Here is a 19,302-nt window from a genome sequence, read left to right on the forward strand (position 1 = left end):
CATCTTGGATTAGCATTTAATGCAATAGCCTCCCTTCTCACTTCTCATTCATAGCCTTAAAGAATACTTACATCACATAAAGAGTTGAATGCCACAATATGCAAAGAACTTTAATAAGTAAATAAGAGGAAGACAGATAACCAAAGGGGAAAATATTCAAAGAATATGAGCTAGTAAATCACAGAAGAAATACACAGTCAAAAATTATACATATTCCATATTGTTAGGTAGTGGTGGAAAGTGCCTTCTCCATACAGTCCTAAAGGCATTTTGTCTTGATACTACTGCCAGCTGCAAGCTTCCAGAGAAACTTGGGCTATTCTGAATGAAAATAATGATAAAGATGTCAAGCATAAGTAATAAAAATAAAAATATTCAGTTTTATGAAATACCTAATCTAGGAAGGAAACTATTCAATACAATGGATACAGGTAAGCTACAAATTAAATCCAAGAAAACTAAAATATGAATATAAAATGAACCTGTGCCTATGAATGTAAAAACAGTTGAAGCCAATCCCTAAGCCTAGAATGAACAAGCCAATGATGAAAGCAAATAACAGGGAGTCTTAATACAACCACAGAAATAAAACGTCTCTAAGAAAATAAACTTAGTCGACTGTCTTTGCTGTGAAAGCATGTCATTCAAGGACCCTTTAAGCAGTCACCAAACGCAAATGCAAAAGAAAAGCAGATAATGCCTGGGTCCAGCAAAAACAAGTACAATCTTCCCATCAAAGAGGAAAAGAAACCTAAGTCTTTCACTTGTCCTTGATACAAAAAGGTAATGGATTGTGAAAGAACCCAAATTCCAGAAAAAAAGATTCCATTCCAACCTGCATAAAGCTAAAAAAAATTCATGTTACTTTGTTCTAAAATTAGCAACACACAGGTCTCTATACTGAAAACAATATATACGATCCCAACTGAGGTGTCAGGGTAAAGTTCCCAGCAGTCAGCAGACTATCCCACAACCATTTCAGTTTTCCTTACCGGCTTTTAGACCACATCCCAATTTTCCTCTATTGTTAATGTCACTTAAAAGGCTGAGAAAAATTTAGTCCAACAGATTCAAATTTCAATGTACTTCCTAAGTACATTATAGGTAATGATGCCACTGATTCTATATTTAGACTCTGGTATGGAACAAGGAGTGTTAGTTTTGTCTAAAATGGCACCATGTCACTCTTCAAAGTCTAACTGCAACGATCACCTAATCCTGCATTAAAATGTGTTTATGGTGTTACCTATAGCAAGTTAAAATGTTTTTTCAGTGATTTTTTTGTGTGTGAGTGTTTCTACTGATTGGCTGTGATGCTATAAATACAGACACTATAAGTCACTCCCATCCGTCCTTTAAACATTCAGCATTGTAACTACCATGAGGTGGAATTCATTCTTCACCCGAACCAAAAAGCAAAGATGGTAAAACTTTTTTTTTTTTTTTTTTTTTTTTGAGAAGGAGTCTCGCTCTGCCGCCCAGGCTGGAGTACAGTGGCCGGATCTCAGCTCACTGCAAGCTCCGCCTCCCGGGTTTTACGCCATTCTCCTGCCTCAGCCTTCCCGAGTAGCTGGGACTACAGGCGCCCACCACTTTGCCCGGCTAGTTTTTTGTATTTTTCTTTTTTAGTAGAGACGGGGTTTCACCGTGTTAGCCAGATGGTCTCGATCTCCTGACCTCGTGATCCGCCCGTCTCGGCCTCCCAAAGTGCTGGGATTACAGGCTTGAGCCACCGTACCCGGCCACCTTTTTTTTTTTTTTTTTTTTTTTGAGACGGAATCTCACTCTGTCGCCTAGGCTGAAGTGCGGTGGCACGATCTCAGCTCACTGCAAGCGCCGCCTCCCGGGTTCAAGTGATTCTCCTGCCTCAGCCTCCAGAGAAGCTAGGACTACAGGCGCCCGCCACCATGCCTGGCTAATTTTTTTGTACTTTTAGTAGAGACAGGGTTTCACTGTGTATCAGCCAGGATGGTCTCGATCTCCTGACCTCGAGATCTGCCTAGCCTCAGCCTCCCAAAGTGCTGGGATTACAGGCGTGAGCCACCGCGCCCAGCCAAAGATGGTAAAACTTTTTTTTTGAGACGAAGTCTCACTCTGTCACCCAGGCTTGGAGTGCCGTTGCATGATCTCCGCTAACTGCAACCTCTGCCTCCCGGGTTCAAGTAATTCTCGTGCCTTGGCCTCTCTAGTAGCTGGGATTACAGGCACCTGCCACCACACCTGGCTAATTTTTTTTTTTTTTTTTTTTTTAGTAGAGATGGGTTTTCACCATGTTAGCCAGGCTTGTTTCAAACTCCTGATGACCTCAAATGATCCACCTGCCGCGGCCTCCCAAAGTGCTGGGATTACAGGCATGAGCCGCTGCGCCCAGCCTGGTAAAACTCTTTTTTTTTTTTTTTTTTTTGAGACGGACTCTCACTGTGTCGCCAGGCTGGAGTGCAATGGTGCGATCTAGGCTCACTGCAACCTCCCCCTCCTGGGTTCAAGCGATTCTCCTGACTCAATCTCCCAAGTAGCTGGGACTACAGGCACGCACCACCATGCCCAGCTTATTTTTGTATTTTTAGTACAGACAGGGTTTCACCATACTGGTCAGGATGGTCTCGAACTCTTGGCCTTGTGATCTGCCCACCTTGGCCTCCCAAAGCGCTGGGATTACAGGTTTGAGCCACTGTGCCTGGCCAAAACTCTAATAATATGCACATTCTAAAGTGATATAATAGTATTTATAAAAATATATTGCCTCCTCGGCCGGGCGCGGTGGCTCAAGCCTGTAATCCCAGCACTTTGGGAGGCCGAGACGGGCAGATCACGAGGTCAGGAGATCAAGACCATCCTGGCTAACATGGTGAAACCCCGTCTCTACTAAAAAATACAAAAAACTAGCCGGGCGAGGTGGCAGGTGCCTGTAGTCCCAGCTACTCGGGAGGCTGAGGCAGGAGAATGGCATAAACCCGGGAGGTGGAGCTTGCAGTGAGCTGAGATCCAGCCACTGCACTCCAGCCCGGGCGACCGAGCGAGACTCCGTCTCAAAAAAAAAAATATATATATATATATATATATATTGCCTCCTCAAAAGGAACTTAAGGCCTCCAATAGACAGCAAGTTGCTTATTTTCACAACATCCCAATAAAGAACTATTCTTTAGCATTTATATCACACTAACTTTCAAAAGTTTTACAATTATTTTCATTGGTAGTCATGCTTCACAACCACCCAATGAGCCAAAATAGGTCCTATTATCCTCATTTGACAGCTGAGAAAACTGATGTACTTTAAGATCAAGGTCAAGTCAGTCTGCTTTTCTTATAGACCAAGGGTCTAACCCTTATAAAAAGTCTCATTCGCTCATCAGTTACCTGTATTGCTCATAAAAGTAGTCAAAGCAGGTTTTTGGAAATAGGAGTCCATCTAAAATAATCATACAGGGCCGGGTGAGAGGTGGCTCATGCCTGTAATCCCAGCACTTTGGGAGGCCGAGGCAGGTAGATCACTTGAGGTCAGGAGTTTGAGATCAGCCTGGCCTACATGGTGAAACCCCACTTCTACTAAAAATACAAAAATTAGCTGGGCATGGTGGCGCATGCCTGTAATCCCAGCTACTCAGGAGGCTGAGGCAGGAGAATCGCTTGAACCTGGGGGGCGGAGGCTGCAGTGAGCCAAGATCGCACCATTGCACTCCAGCCTGGGCGATAGGACAAGACTCTGTCTCAAAATAAGTAAATAAATAAAATAAAATAATGGTACAAAAACACTGAAAGATACTACTTCAACACAAATACATAGTCAGGCTCGGCACAGTGGCTCATGCCTATAATCCCAGCACTCTGGGAGGCCAAGGCGGGCAGATCACTTGAGGTCAGGAGTTTGAGATAGCCTGGCCAAACCCCATCTCTACTAAAAATATTTTTTAAAAAGGCCAGGCAGCACAGTGGCTCACGCCTGTAATCCCAGCACTTTGGAAGGCCGAGGCAGGTGGATCACCTGAGGTCGGAAGTTCAAGACCGGCCTGGCCAACATGGTGAAACCCCGTCTCTATTAAAAATACAAAAATTAAGCCAGACGCTGTGGCATATATCTGTAATCCTAGCACTTTGGGAGGCTGAAGCAGAAGAATCGCTTGAACCCGGGAGGTGGAGGTTGGAATGAGCCGAGATTGCACCATTGCACTCCAGCCTGGGCAACAAGAGGAAAACTCCAACTCAAAAAAAAAAAAAACAAAATTAGCTGGGCATGGTGGCAGGCGCCTGTAATCCCAGCTACTCGGGAGACTGAAGCAGAAAGAACTGCTTAAAACCCAGGAGGCAGAGGTTGCACTGAGCTGAGATCACGTCACTGCATTCCAGCCTGGGCAACAGAGCAAGAGTCCGTCTAAATATATATATATATTATATATATATATATATATATGAAAATAAAATTAGCCAGGCGTGGTTCCAGGCGTAGGTAGTCCCAGCTACTCAGGAGGCTGAGGCAGGAGAATCACTTAAACTTGGGGCGGAGGTTGCCGTGAGCTGAGATCGCGCCACTGCACTCCAGCCTGGGCAAAAGACAGAGACTCCGTCTTGGGGGGGCTGGGGACAAACCACATATTCAACTGGAATACAAACAGGTAAGTACTTAGTTACAATGACACAGGAAGTTTTCAAAGAAACTGGATACCAAAACCTGTTACCAAACAAAAACAAAAACAAAATGATCAAATGTTTCTTCATCTTATTTTTCCCCTTCAATCAACTACAATTAGACTTCTATTTCCACCACTCCAATGAACGGGTCTACTGGAAGTCACCAATAATCCCTAGGTCCCTAGCTTGTCAAATCCTGTGAGTACTTCTCTGTTACATGACCTCTATATAGCATTCAACAGAGCTCACTGCTCTGTTTTGTTTTGTTTTGTTTTTTTTGAGACAGTGTCTAGCTCTGTCACCTGGAATGCAGTGCCACAATAAGGCTGGAGTGCAGTGGCATGATCACTGCTTACTGCAGCCTCAACCTCCCAGACTCAAGCAATTCTCCCACCTCAGCCTCCTGAATAGCTGGGACTACCACAGCCATGTGCCACCACAGACAGCTAATTTTCTATTTTTTGTAGACACAGGGTCTTACTATGTTACCCAGGCTGACCACTCCCTTCTTGAAACACTTCTTTACTTGCCTTCTATAGCATCACTTTCTGGGTTTTCCACCTACCTCACTAGCTAGTCCTTCTCTTTCAAATTGCTCTTCTCTAGCCACAAACCATCCGTAGATGACCTCCTGATTAAATTCCATGACTTCAAATTCTATTTCAGCTCAGAATTCTCCTAGGAATGCCAGGCATTTCTATCCAACTGACTATCTAATTTCTCCATTTGGATACCTAATAAGTATCTCAAACCTGGCAGGACCAAAAGATAATTTTTTTTTTTTTTTTTTTTTTTTTTTTTTTTTGCGACAGAGTCTCGATCTGTCACCCAGGCTGGAGTGCAGTGGCACAATCTCAGCTCACTGCAAGCTCTGCCTCCCAGGTTCATGCCATTCTCCTGCCTCAGCCTCCCGAGTAGCTGGGACTACAGGTGTCCGCCACCATGCCCGGCTAATTTTTTGTATTTTTAGTAGAGACGGGGTTTCACCGAGTTAGCCAGGATGGTCTCGATCTCCTGACCTCATCATCCACCCGCCTCGGCTTCCCAAAGTGCTGGGATTACAGGCGTGAGCCACTGTGCCGGCCAACAATTTTTTTTTTTTATTTTAGACAAGTTATCACTCTGTTGCCAAGGCTGAAGTGTAGTGGCACAATCACAGCTCACTGCAACCTCCACCCCCTGGGCTCAAGCCATCCTCCCACCTCAGGCCCTCAAGTAGCTGGGACCACAGGCATGTACCACCACACATGGCCAACTTTCTTATTTTTTGTAGACACAGGTTCTGTCTATCTTACCCAGGCTCGTCTGAAACTCCTGGGCTCAGGCGATCCTCTTGTCTCAGCCCCCAAAGTGCTGGGTTACAGGCATGAGCCACCACTGTCCAAGAATTCTAGGCAATTATATTCTGCTAGGCTTACTCATCTCAATTAACAGCATCAACCATTTACTTCCCTGGTTGCTCCAGTCAATAATATAGAAGTTATCCGTGATTCCTTATTACCTGTAACAATCCCAAAGCAAGCCCTGTCAACTTCACTTACAAAAGATATGCCAAATCTGTCCACCTTTCCACAGCTTTTATACCATCACCCCAGTCCAAGTTACCATAAAGTCTCATGTGATTCGTGCAAAGAGCCTTGTTACTGGTCTCCTTGCTTCCTTCTACAATCCATTCATTTTTGGAGATGGAGTTTCGCTCTTGTTGCCCAGGCTGGATTGCAATGGTGTGATCTCGGCTCACTGCAAACCGGGTTCAAGCAATTCTCTTGCCTCAGTCTCCTGAGTAGCTGGGATTACAGGCATGCACCACCACGCCCAGGTAATTTTGTGTTTTTAGTAGAGATGGGGTTTCCCCATGTTGGTCAGGCTGGTCTCGAACTCCCAACCTCAAGTGATCCGCCCGCCTTTGCCTCCCAAAGTGCTGGGATTACAGGTGTGAGCCACCGCGCCCACACTACAATCCATTTCTAACACAGCAACTGATCATTCTTTCTAGTCACAAATCAACTCATATCATACTCATACTTAAAAACTCCAAAGGAGGCTGGGTGCAGTGGTTCACGCCTGAAATCCCAGCACTTTGGGAGGCCAAGGCAGGTGAATTGCCTGAGCTTAGGAGTTTGAGACCAGACTGGGCAACATGGTGAAATCTGGTCTCTACCAAAAATACAAAAAAATTAGCCAGACGTAGAGGCGTGCACCTATGGTCCCAGTTACTTGAGAGGCTGAGCGGGGAGGATCCCTTAGCCCGGTGGTAGAGGTTACAGTGAGCCAAGATTGCGCCACTGCACTCCAACCTAGGTGACAGAGTGAGACCCCAACCAAAAAAAAAAAAAAAAAAACACTCCAAGGGAAACGAAACACCTTACCCTAACTTCCAAATCTCACTGTCATGTAGCCTCTGCCTTTCTCATCTCTGGTCATCCTCTCCCTCATTCACGGTATTCAAACAATACTGGCCTGATTTCTGTTCCTCCAACATACCAAGTTCATTCCTCCTTAGGCGCTCTGCACCATAATGTTTGATCTGCTGATCTTCATATACTCCTAGATCTTAAATGCCATATCCTCAGAGAGATAGTCTCCCAATCTAAAGTAGCTATTTATTTCATATTAGCACATCCTCTATTTTTCTTTACAGTATTTATCATTAACTGATTTTTATTTATTTTGTTTTATTTTATTTTTGAGATGGAGTCTCGCTCTATCTCGCAGGCTGGAGTACAGTGGCACGATCTTGGCTCACTGCAACCTCTGCCTCCTGGTTTCAAGCAATTCTCCTGCCTCAGCCTCCCAAGTAACTGGGATTACAGGCATCCACCACCATGCCCAGCTAATTTGTATATAAAAGTAGAGATGGGGTTTCGTCATGTTGGCCAGGCTGGTCTTGAACTCCTGGCCTCAAGTGATCCGCCCACCTAGGCCTCCCAAAGTGCTGGGATTACCGTGCCCCGCCATTAACTGATTCTTTTGTTGTTTTTTTGAGACTGAGTCTTGCTCTGTAGCCCAGGCTGGAGTGCAGTGGCACGATCTTGGCTCCCTGTAACCTCTGCCTGCCGGTTCAAGCGATTATCCTGCCTCAGCCTCCTGAATAGCTGGGACTGCAGGCTCATGCCACCACATCCAGCTAATTTTTGGTATTTTTAGTAGAGACAGAGTTTCACCATGTTGGCCAAGCTGGTCTCGAACTCCAGACCTCAAGTGATCTGCCTACCTCAGCCTCCCAAAGTGCTGGGTTTACAGGCATAAGCCACCCACGCCCGACCATTAACTGATTTTTAAAAAGCTGTCTGTTGCTGGACACGGTGGCTCACGCCTGTAAATCCAAAACTTTGGGAGGCTGAGGCCAGTGGATCAGGTCAGGAGTTCGTGACAAGCCTGACCAACATGGTGAAACCACGTCTCTACTAAAAACAAAAAAAAAACAGCCGGGCGTGGTGGTGCATGCCTGTAATCTGAGTTGTTTGGGAGGCTGAGACAGGAGAATTGCTCATACTTGGGAGGCGGAGGTTGTGGTTGTGGTGAGCCGAGATCACACCATTGCACTCCACCCTGGGCAACAAGAGCAGAACTCCGTCTCAAAACACAAAAACAAAAAAAAAGCTGTTTGTTGTCGGTTTGCCCTCACTGGAATGTATGCTCCATACATGCAGGGACTTTGTCTATCTTGTTTTGTGTACTGCCAATGCTGAAAACACAGTAGAAACTCAATATATTTGGCAAGCTTAGTTGTTAGGTGCTGACATTAAAAAGGTAAAAAAGGGCCAGGCACTCACACTTGTAATCCCAGCACTTTGGGAGGGTGAGGTGGGAGGGTCACTTGAAGCCAGGAGCTTGAGACCAGCATGGGCAATATAGCGAGACCTTGTCTTGGCCAAAAAAAAATTTTTTTTCATTAACCAGGCACAGTGGCTTGTGTCTATTGTCCTAGCTACTTGGGAGGCTGACACGAGAGGATCATTTAGGCCCAGGAATTTGAGGTTGCAGTGAGCTATAACAGCACCACTATACTCTAGCCTGGTGGAGAATTAAACTCTGTCTCAAAAAAGAAAAAAAACAGGCCGGGCACGGTGGCTCAAGCCTGTAATCCCAGCACTTTGGGAGGCCAAGATGGGCGGATCATGAGGTCAGGAGATCGAGACCATCCTGGCTAACATGGTGAAACCCCGTCTCTACTAAAAATACAAAAAACTAGCCGGGCGTGGTGGCGGGCGCCTGTAGTCCCAGCTACTCGGGAGGCTGAGGCAGGAGAATGGCGTGAACCCGGGAGGCGGAGCTTGCAGTGAGCCGAGATTGCGCCACTGCACTCCAGTCTGGGTGACAGAGCGAGACTCCGCCTCAAAAAAAAAAAAAAGAAAAAGAAAAAAGAAAAAAAACAGTCTGGACAACATATTGAGACCCCATCTCCACAAAAAATTTTAAAAATTAGCTGGCACACTGGCTTGCATCTGTAGTCCTAGCTACTTGGGAGGCTGAGGCAGGAGGATTGCTTGAGCCCAAGAGTTTAGAAGCTGCAGTGAGCTGTGACAATGCCATGGCACTCCAAGCCTGGGAACACAGTGAGATCCTGTCTATTAAAAAAAAAGTGAAAAAGGCATAACCCCTACCTACAAAAAGCTCACAATCCAGATGAGGAAACAGAATGGCAATTAAATAATAAATGTAAGGAACATGCATTCTATTTTATAGAATGAGATGTTGCCCTTTAAACAACGTAAAAAAAAAATAATAAAGGTAATGTTAGCAGGATGGTAAGATGTCAGAGTAGCCCATCAGCAAGAGTGATTAATACTGCCTTGGGAACGGGGAAGACTTCACAGAAGAAATTAACTATGAGCTAAATCCTAAAGCTTAATTAGGAGAGTCTTGGTTATGTTTGTTCAGATAATTGGTTATGTTTGTCTATTTTGGAAGAAATGTCCTTGGAAGAAAATAGCTCGAGCAAAAATATAATAAAGTGAGGTAGGATGATGGAATCAAGCATCTGCTATGTATCAGGCACCAGGGCCTTAAAGGGAAAGGGCATAAGTAGTCTTACAACTTAGGAAGATCACTCTTGTGGCAGTGTGGTGGACAGACTAGAGAAGGGTGATAAGCCTTGAGACATGCAGATTAGTTAGGAGGCTACTGTACCTGTCGAAGTACGAAATAAAAAAGGTCTCATCCAAGAATTTGGCAATATGGTAGAAATAAAAAAATGCAGATTTAGGAGACCTTCAATGTTAAAATCAGAACTGGGACCAACCAGATATGTCGGATAAAGGGTAAGGAGAAATCAAGGTCAAATCCAAAATTTTTTTTTTTTTGAGATGGAGTTTCACTCTTGTTAACCAGGCTGGAGTACAATGGTGTGATCTCAGCTCACGGCAACCTCCACCTCCTGGGTTCAAGCGATTCTCCTGCCTCAGCCTCCCAAGTAGCTGGGTAAGCGGGAAACCTTGTCTCAAAAAAACAAATTGAGCTGGGCACAGAGGCTCACACCTGTAATCCCAGCACTTTGGGAGGCTGAGGTGACCAGCACTTGATCCCAGGAGTTCAAGACCAGCCTGGGCAACATGGCAAAACCCCATCTCTAAAAAAAAAATACCCACAAAAAATTAGCCAGGCATGGTGGCGCGCCATCTGTAGTGCCAGCAACTCAAGAGGCTTAGGTGGGAGGATCGCTTGAGCCCAGAGGCAGAGTTTGCAGTGAACTGTGATTGTGCCACTGAACTCCAGCCTGAGCTACAGAAAAGACTGTCTCAAAAACAAAATAAAACAAAACAGAACAAAACAAAAAACCCACAACTGCATTTCTAAGTAAAATAAATTCAAAAGGATTTAAATTTTCTAGACTTTTCACTTTTAATTATGTAAAACATATTAAAAAAGAAAATTGGCCGGGCGCGGTGGCTCAAGCCTGTAATCCCAGCACTTTGGGAGGCCGAGACGGGCGGATCACGAGGTCAAGCGATCGAGACCATCCTGGCTAACACGGTGAAACCCCGTCTCTACTAAAAAAAAATACAAAAAACTAGCCGGGCATGGTGACGGGCGCCTGTAGTCCCAGCTACTCGGGAGGCTGAGGCAGGAGAATAGCGGGAACCCGGGAGGTGGAGCTTGCAGTGAGCTGAGATCCGGCCACAGCACTCCAGCCTGGGCGACAGAGCAAAACTCTGTCTCAAAAAAAAAAAAAAAAAAAAAAAAAAAAAAAAAAAAAAAGAAAATTAAGCTAAAAATTCAAATGTATTTAGGGAATTACATTTCTGGAATTAGTCTTTAAAGCCTCACTTCTCCGCCCCAGACAAAAATAACACTCTTTCAGTGTTCAGTTCTAAGAGTTATCATAAATGCATAGTCGTGTAACCACAACCACAATCAAAACATGGAATAGTCATGTCATCCCCCAAAAATTTCCTCATACTACCTCTTTGCAGTCAAACTCTCTACTTTTTTTTTTTTTTTTTTTTTTTGAGACAGTCTCGCTCTGTCACCAGGCTGGAGTGCAGCGTGGTGCCATCTCGGCTCACGGCAACCTCCAACTCCCAGGTTCAAGCGATTGTCCTGCCCCAGCGTCCCAAGTAGCTAGGACTACAGGTGCGCGCCACCGTGCCCAGCTAATTTTTGTATTTTTAGTAGAGACGGGGTTTAATTACATTGGCCAGTCTGGTCTCGAACTCCTGACCTCGTGATCTGCCCGCCTCGGCCTCCCAAAGTGCTGGATTAAAGGCGTGAGCCACCGCGCTTGGCCACTCTCTCTCTACAGTTTTGTTTTGTTTTGTTTTGTTTTGTTTGAGATGGAGTTTCACTCATGTTGCCTAGGCTGGAGTGCGATGGTGCCATCTTGGCTCATCGCAACCTCCGCCTCCCGGGTTCAAGCGATTCTCCTGCTTCAGCCTTCCTGAATAGCTAGGATTACAGGCAAGTGCCACCACGCCCAGCTAATTTTTTTTTTTTTTTTTTTTTTTTTTTTTTTTTTTTTTTTTTTTTTTGAGACGGAGTCGCGCTCTGTCGCCCAGGCTGGAGTGCAGTGGCCGGATATCAGCTCACTGCAAGCTCCGCCTCCCAGGTTCACGCCATTCTCCTGCCTCCGCCTCCCAAGTAGCTGGGACTATAGGCGCCCGCCACCTCGCTCGGCTAGTTTTTTGTATTTTTTAGTAGAGACGGGGTTTCACCATATTAGCCAGGATGGTCTCGATCTCCTGACCTCGTGATCCGCCCGTCTCGGCCTCCCAAAGTGCTGGGATTACAGGCTTGAGCCACCGCGCCCGGCCAATTTTGTATTTTTAATAGAGACGGAGTTTCTCCATGTTGGTCAGGCTGTTCTCAAACTCCCGACCTCAGGTGATCTGCCCCAACTCGGCCTCCCAAAGTGCTGGGAGTACAGGCACGAACCACTATGCCCAGCTCACTCTCTCTCTACTCTTATCTCCAGGCAATCACTGATCTGTTCCCCACTATCCTTATAGTTTTGAGTTTTCCCCAGAACATCATACAAATGCAGTCATACAGACTACAGCCTTTTGAGTTTTGTTTCTTTCATTGAGCATAATACCAATGAATTTCATTCACGTTACTGCATATGTGAATAGTTCCTTTTTATTGCTGAATAGTATTCCATTGTGTAGATATATCACAGTTTATCCATTCCCCAGCTGAGAGTCATTCAGGTTCTTTCCAGTTCGTGGTGACTATAAATAAAGCTGCTGTAAACAGTCACATACAAGTTTTTTTGTGAACACAGATTTTTATTTCACTTGGATAAATACTTAGGTCTTATTTATTTATTTATTTAGGAGACACAGTCTCACTCTGTCTCCCCGGCTAGAGTGCAGTGGTGCAATTTCAGCTCAGCAACCTCCGCCTCCCAGGTTCACGCGATTCCCCTGCCTCAGTCCCCGAGTAGCCGGGGCTACAGGCACATGCCACCACACTGAGTTAACTTTTGTATTTTTTTTTTTGTCAAGACAGAGTTTTGCCATGTTGCCCTGGCTGATCTCAAACCCTTGGGATCCAGTGATCTGCCTGCCTTGGCATCCTAGTGTTGGGATTAAAGGCATAAGCCACTGGGTCCAGCCCATTTTTTTAATGGCATTGTTTGCTTTCTTCTCGCTGAGTTTTGAGCTCCTTATGCTTTTTTTTTTTTTTTTTTTTGAGATGGAGTCTAGCTCTATCACCCAGGCTGGAGTGCAGTGGCATGATCTCGGCTCACTGCAACCTCTGCGTGCCAGATTCAAGTAATTCTCCTGCCTCAGCCTCCCAAGTAGCTGGGATTACAGGCATGTGCCACCACGCCTGGCTAATTCTTTTTGTATTTTTAGTAGAGACGGGGTTTCACCATATTGGCCAGGCTAGTCTCGAACTCCTGACCTTATGATCCATCTGCTCGTCCATCTGCCTCGACCTCCCAAAGTGCTGGGATTACAGGCACGCGCCACCGTGCCCGCACTTTTTTTTTTTTTTTTTTTGGAGCGCGTGTCTTGCTGTTGCCCAGGCTGCAGAGCAGTGGCGCGATCTCGGCTCACTGCAACCGCCACCTCCCAGGTTCAAGAGATTCTCCTGCCTCAGCCTCCCGAGTAGCTGGGACTACAGGCGCAAGCCACCACACCTGGCTAATTTTTTGTATTTTTAGTAGAGATGAGGTTTCACTGTGTTAGCCAGGATGGTCTCGATCTCCTAACCTCGTAATCCACCCACCTTCGCCTCCCAAAGTGCTGGGATTACAGGTGTAAGCCACTTCGTCCAACCTCTTTATACATTTCTAATATGACCTGTATGTCTGATATATAATTGGCAAACATTTCTCCCAGTGTGTTGCTTATATTTTCATCTACTTGATAGTCTTCTGCAAATCAAAAGTTTTTAATTTTGATGAATCCAATATATCAACTTTTTATTTTATGGATCTTGCTTTTGGTGACATATCTAAGAACTCTTTGCCTAACTCAATGTGATAAGGATTACCTGTTATCTGCTTTTAAATCTCTTTTTTTTTTTTTTTTTTTTTTGAGACGGAGTCTCGCTCTGTCGCCCAGGCTGGAGTCTGGAGTGCAGTGGCCGGATCTCAGCTCACTGCAAGCTCCGCCTCCTGGGTTCCCGCCATTCTCCTGCCTCAGCCTCCCGAGTAGCTGGGACTATAGGCGCCCGCCACCGCGCCCGGCTAGTTTTTTGTATTTTTTTTTTTAGTAGAGACGGGGTTTCACCGTATTAGCCAGGATGGTCTCGATCTCCTGACCTCGTGATCCGCCCGTCTCGGCCTCCCAAAGTGCTGGGATTACAGGCTTGAGCCACCGCGCCCGGCCTTAAATCTCTTATAGTTTAGGCTGGGCATGGTGACTAACACCTGTAGTCCCAGCACTGTGGAAGGCTGAGGTAAGCAGATGGCTTGAGTCCAGGAGTTTGAGACCAGTCTGGGCAACATGGCAAAACCCCACCTTTATTTAAAAAATAAATAAATAATAAAATAAAATTAAAACAAAATAATAAAAAAAATTATAATTTTACAAATTACATTTAGGTGTAATTGTTGAGATGACTATTCTTTCTCCACTGAATTGACCTTGCACCTTGGTCAAATATCAATAGCCGTATTTAATAGTGTGAATCTGTTTCTTTCTTTTTATTCTTGAGATGGAGTCTTGCTCTGTCACCCAGGCTGGAGTGCAGTGGTGCGGTCTCAACTCACTGCCACCTCCGCCTCCCAGGTTCATGCCATTCTCCTGCCTCAGCCTCCCGAGTAGCTGGGACTACAGGCACCTGCCACCACGCCCGGCTAATTTTTTGTATTTTTAGTAGAGATGGGGTTTCACCATGTTAGCCAGGATGGTCTCGATCTTCTGACCTCATGATCCACCCACCTCGGCCTCCCAAAGTGCTGGGATTACAAGCATGAGCCACTGCGCCCAACCTGTTTCCTTTTTTTTTTTTTTGAGATGGAGTCTCGCTCTGTCACCTAGGCTGGAGTGTAGTGGAATGATCTCAGCCACTGCAACCTCTGCCTCCTGGGTTCGATTCTCCTGCCTCAGCCTCCTGAGTAACTGGGACTACAGGTGCGCACCAGCATGACCCACTTATTTTTGTATTTTCAGCAGAGACGGGTTTTCATCATGTTGACCAAGCTGGTCTCAAACTCCTGACCTCAAGTGATCCCCCACCTCGACCTCCCAAAGTGCTGGGATTACAGGCATAAGCCACCGTGCCCAGCCTGAATCTATTTCCGAACCTCTGTTCTGTTCATTGATTTATGTATCTATCCTTCTGCCAACACCACACTGTTCTGATTACTATAGATCTTTAGTAAGTCTTGAAATCAGATAGTATTAGTCTTCCAACTCTGTTGTCCTTTTTCATAATTGTTTTGGCTATTTTAGTCCCTTTGCCTTTCCATATAAATTTTAGAATCAGCTTGTCAAATACTTATTTTTTTTCCTTGATACAGGGTCTCACTTTGTCACCCAGGCTGGAGTGCAGTGATGCGATCTTGGTTCACTGCAACCTCCACCTTCTGGGCTCAAAAAATCCTATTGCCTCAGCCTCCAAAGTACCTGGGATTACAGGTATGAGCAACCATACCTGGCTAATTTTTGTATTTTTTGTAGAGATGGGATTTCTCTACACGGTGAGACTCTGTCTCAAAAAAAAAAAAAGAAAAAAAGAAAGAAAAAAACAATGGAGGTATTAGAAGGGTTAGAAATCTAACATGTATTTTTCAAGATTCTTATTTTTAATTTTTTTTTTTTTTTTTTTTTTGAGACAGAGTCTCGCTCTGTCACCCAGGCTGGAGTGCAGTGGTACCATCTCGGCTCACTGCAAGCTCCGCCTCCCGGCTTCACGTCATTCTCCTGCCTCAGCCTCCTGAGTAGCTGGGACTATAGGCGCCCACCACCACGCCCAGCTAATTTTTTGTATTTTCAGTAGAGACAGAGTTCACCATGTTAGCCAGGATGGTCTCGATCTCCTGACCTCATGATCTGCCCGCCTTGGCCTCCCAAAGTGCTGGGATTACAGGCGTGAGCCACTGCGCCCAGCTCAAGATTCTAATTTTTCACTTGCATAGCTGTTCTGAGATTTCCTACAGTTGTCCAGAAGAAAAGAAAAATGTTTTATATAAAGATATGTATTATTATTTAGTACAACAGAGTTGAAAACCCATTTTTCATAAAAGACAAGCTATTCATTCCAAACAGTGACAATAAAATGTTAAGCTTCTTGTACTTTACAAACAATGGTCCCTCTGCTGCCAATGATCTTCCTCTGACTCTTCACCTAAATCGTATTCATCCTTCAGGTCTTACTTTGGACAATTCTCCATCCACAAGCCTTCCTTGATTCTCCCCAAATATGGGTTAAGGGTTAACATATTTTCATTACACTCTAAAGACCTCTACGTCACTCTTAACTCTATGATTGAGAGTTAACTTGTTTCTCCCATCAGGACATAAACTCCAGGTGGGTATGAAGGAGAAAACACTAAATACTTATATTTTAGCTCCTAGCACAGACAGAGCAATACATAAGTTTTTGCTCTTAATGACCAATTGCTTTGAATAACAGCAAGAAGGGGGAGAAGCTGAAAACAGGATGTCTTACCTTGCAAACAAGCTATAAAAAGAATCCTCCAAAAATGTGGAAAGTGATGCCAGTTAAAAAAGAAAGGCTGGACCGGGTGCAGTGGCTCAAGCCTTTAATCCCAGCACTTCGGGAGGCCGAGACAGGCGGATCATGAGGTCAGGAGATCGAGACTATCCTGGCTAACACGGTGAAACCCCATCTCTACTAAAAAAAAATACAAAAAAAAACTAGCTGGGCTTGGTGGCGGGCGCCTGTAGTCCCAGCTACTCGGGAGGCTGAGGCGGGAGAATGCGGTAAACCCGGGAGGTGGGGCTTGCAGTGAGCCGAGATCACGGCACTGCACTCCAGCCTGGGCGACAGAGCGAGACGCCGTCTCAAAAAAAAAAAAAAAAAAAAAAGAAAGGCTGGGTACAGTGGCTCACACCTAAAATTCTAGCACTTTGGCAGATTGAGGCAGGAGGATCACTTGAGGCCAGGATTTTGACAGCACCCTGAGCAACACAGTGAGACTCTGTTTCTATTAACAACAACAACAACAACAAAAAAAAAAAAAAAAAAAAAAAAAGGCCGGGCGCGGTGGCTCAAGCCTGTAATCCCAGCACTTTGGGAGGCCGAGATGGGTGGATCACGAGGTCAGGAGATCGAGACCATCCTGGCTAACACGATGAAACCCCGTCTCTACTAAAAAATACAAAAAAACTAGCCGGGCGAGGTGGCAGGCGCCTGTAGTCCCAGCTACTCGGGAGGGTGAGGCAGGAGAATGGCATAAACCCGGGAGGCAGAGCTTGCAGTGTGCTGAGATCCCGCCACTGCACTCCAGCCCGGGTGACAGAGCGAGACTCCGTCTCAAAAAAAAAAAAAAAAAAAAGGAAAGGGGCCAGGCATGGTGGCTCAGGCCTGTAATCCCAGCACTTTGGGAGGCTGAGACAGGCGGATTACAAGGTCAGGAGTTCAAGACCAGCCTGGCCAACATGGTGAAACCCTGTCTCAACTAAAAATACAAAAAATTAGCTGGGTATGGTGGTGCGCACCTGCAGTCCCAGCTACTTGGGAGGCTGAGGCAGGAGAATAACTTGAACCCAGGAAACAGAGGTTGCAGTGAGCCGAGATCGCCCCACTGCACTCCAGCCTGGGCGACAGAGGGAGACTTCCTCTCAAAAAAAAAAAAAAGAAGAAGTTCCACAGTGCATGGTGGCTCACACCTGTTATCCCAGCATTTTGGGAGGCCGAAGCAGGTGGATCACCTGAGGTCAGGAGTTTGAGACCACCCTGGCCAACATGGTGAAACCCTGTCTCTACTAAAAATACAAAAATTAGCTGGGCATGGTGGTGTGCACTTGTAGTTCCAGCTACTTGGGAGAGGCAGGAGTATTGCTTGAACCCAGGAGACTGAGGTTGCAGTGAGCTGAGATTGTGCCACTGTACTCCAGCCTGGGCGACAGAGTGACACTTTGTCTCAAAAAAAAAAAAAAAGTTCGGCCGGGCACGGTGGCTCAAGCCTGTAATCCCAGCACTTTGGGAGGCCGAGACGGGCGGATCACAAGGTCAGGAGATCGAGACCATCCTGGCTAACATAGTGAAACCCCGTCTCTACTAAAAAATACAAAAAACTAGCCAGGCGAGGTGGCGGGCGCCTGTAGTCCCAGCTACTCAGGAGACTGAGGCAGGAGAATGGTGTGAACCCGGGAGGCGGAGCTTGCAGTGAGCTGAGATCTGGCCACTGCACTCCAGCCTGGGCAACAGAGCGAGACTCCATCTCAAAAAAAAAGTTAACAGAAAAAAAATGAAAAATAAGGAAAAGGACTAGCACTGTACTATGAAGTAGTAGTTGTCATGCCACATTTCTGCAAGGCTAATCTCTCAAAAAGATATGAATGAACAACATATAAAGCAACTGAAGCTTGGACTCACAGGGTCATCAATCTGACTTTACTAATATGTTAATGACTACTAAATCTGTATCTTCCTTCTGAACCTTTCTACTCAAGACCTATATATATATATCTGGAAGCCTATTTTATTTGCTATTGGATTTCCCAGATATCTCAAATACTACATACCAAAATCAAACTTATTTTCCTCAAATGTAATACCCTCATTTACTCTTGTATTCCCTAACTTGGTTAATGACATCACATTCCACTTAATTGTCCAAGCCAGCAATTTCAACTCCATCGTTGACAACTCCTTCTTCTCTACCCATTCCCCAATATAAAGTCAATGAGATCCTTTTAGTTACTCTCCTAAAAAGTTCTTCAATCTGTCTACAATTCTACCATGACTACTATGCCTGATATCTTCAATATCTCTCAAGTCATCACACCAGTCTCCCAACCAACTAGTCTCCCTACAATCAATTGTGCCTTTTAAAATCTAACTTCTACACTGTCAACAGAGTTACTTCTACTTAAATAGTGATCTAAATGTGTTCCTTACCTGGTTTAAAAACTCTTCCATGACTCCTCAGCACCTACAAAATAAAATTCAGACCCCTTACTAAGGTCACCCATAATTGGATTCCAACCCATCTCTCACCTCACTTCCTTCTATTCCTTCCTCATACCCCATGATCTTGCCACATTAAACTAGTCCACATGTCCATACTTCTTGCACATCTGTATCTTTGTACAAGCTATTTTCCTCACTTCAGTCACTTTTCCAATCCTTTTTTTGGCTGACTCAGCCAAATTGTATTCCTCCTTCAAGACCCAACTGACTCTTTCTCTAGGAAGTCTTCTGTAACTTTCCCCTCCCACTACAAGGTAGAGCTAATGTTCCCATAGCACGTAGTACAGATCTCTATTACAGCACTTATTGTATGACTCAGAACTATTTATGTGCTGGTCTCTAATTAAAATGTGGCTGCTCCAAGTGCAGCAGTGTTTACAACTAATTGATACAACAAGTTACAAATTTCTTTGTTGCTTCTTCATTCCCACTGCTTCACTTGGCTAGCCTTAAAAACAAAAAAAAAAGGCCGGGCGTGGTGGCTCACACCTGTAATCCCAGCACTTTGGGAGGCTGAGGTGGGCCGATCACGAGGTCAGGAAATCGAGACCATCCTGGCTAACACAGTGAAACCCTGTCTCTACTAAAAATACAAAAAATTAGCCAGGCCTGGTG

At 45.2% G+C, this 19,302-nt stretch overlaps 1 protein-coding gene across 5 annotated transcripts in view; it reads right to left on the reverse strand.

Annotated features, from left to right (window-relative positions):
* The window catches only part of FAM222B (family with sequence similarity 222 member B), a 100,217-nt gene that overhangs the window by 72,257 nt on the left and 8,658 nt on the right, over nt 1-19,302 (reverse strand). For 3 of the 5 annotated variants that reach the window (XM_010378317.2, XM_010378314.2, XM_030923426.1), the window contains one exon: nt 18,616-18,649. The exons of the other annotated variants lie outside the window; for them this stretch is intronic. The gene's annotated coding sequence lies outside the window, so the exon portion shown is untranslated. The remainder of the gene's footprint in view (nt 1-18,615; nt 18,650-19,302) is intronic. 5 annotated transcript variants of the gene reach the window in all.

This window comes from Rhinopithecus roxellana, chromosome 19 (assembly GCF_007565055.1).
Source record: "Rhinopithecus roxellana isolate Shanxi Qingling chromosome 19, ASM756505v1, whole genome shotgun sequence".
NCBI classification, from domain to species: domain Eukaryota; kingdom Metazoa; phylum Chordata; class Mammalia; order Primates; family Cercopithecidae; genus Rhinopithecus; species Rhinopithecus roxellana.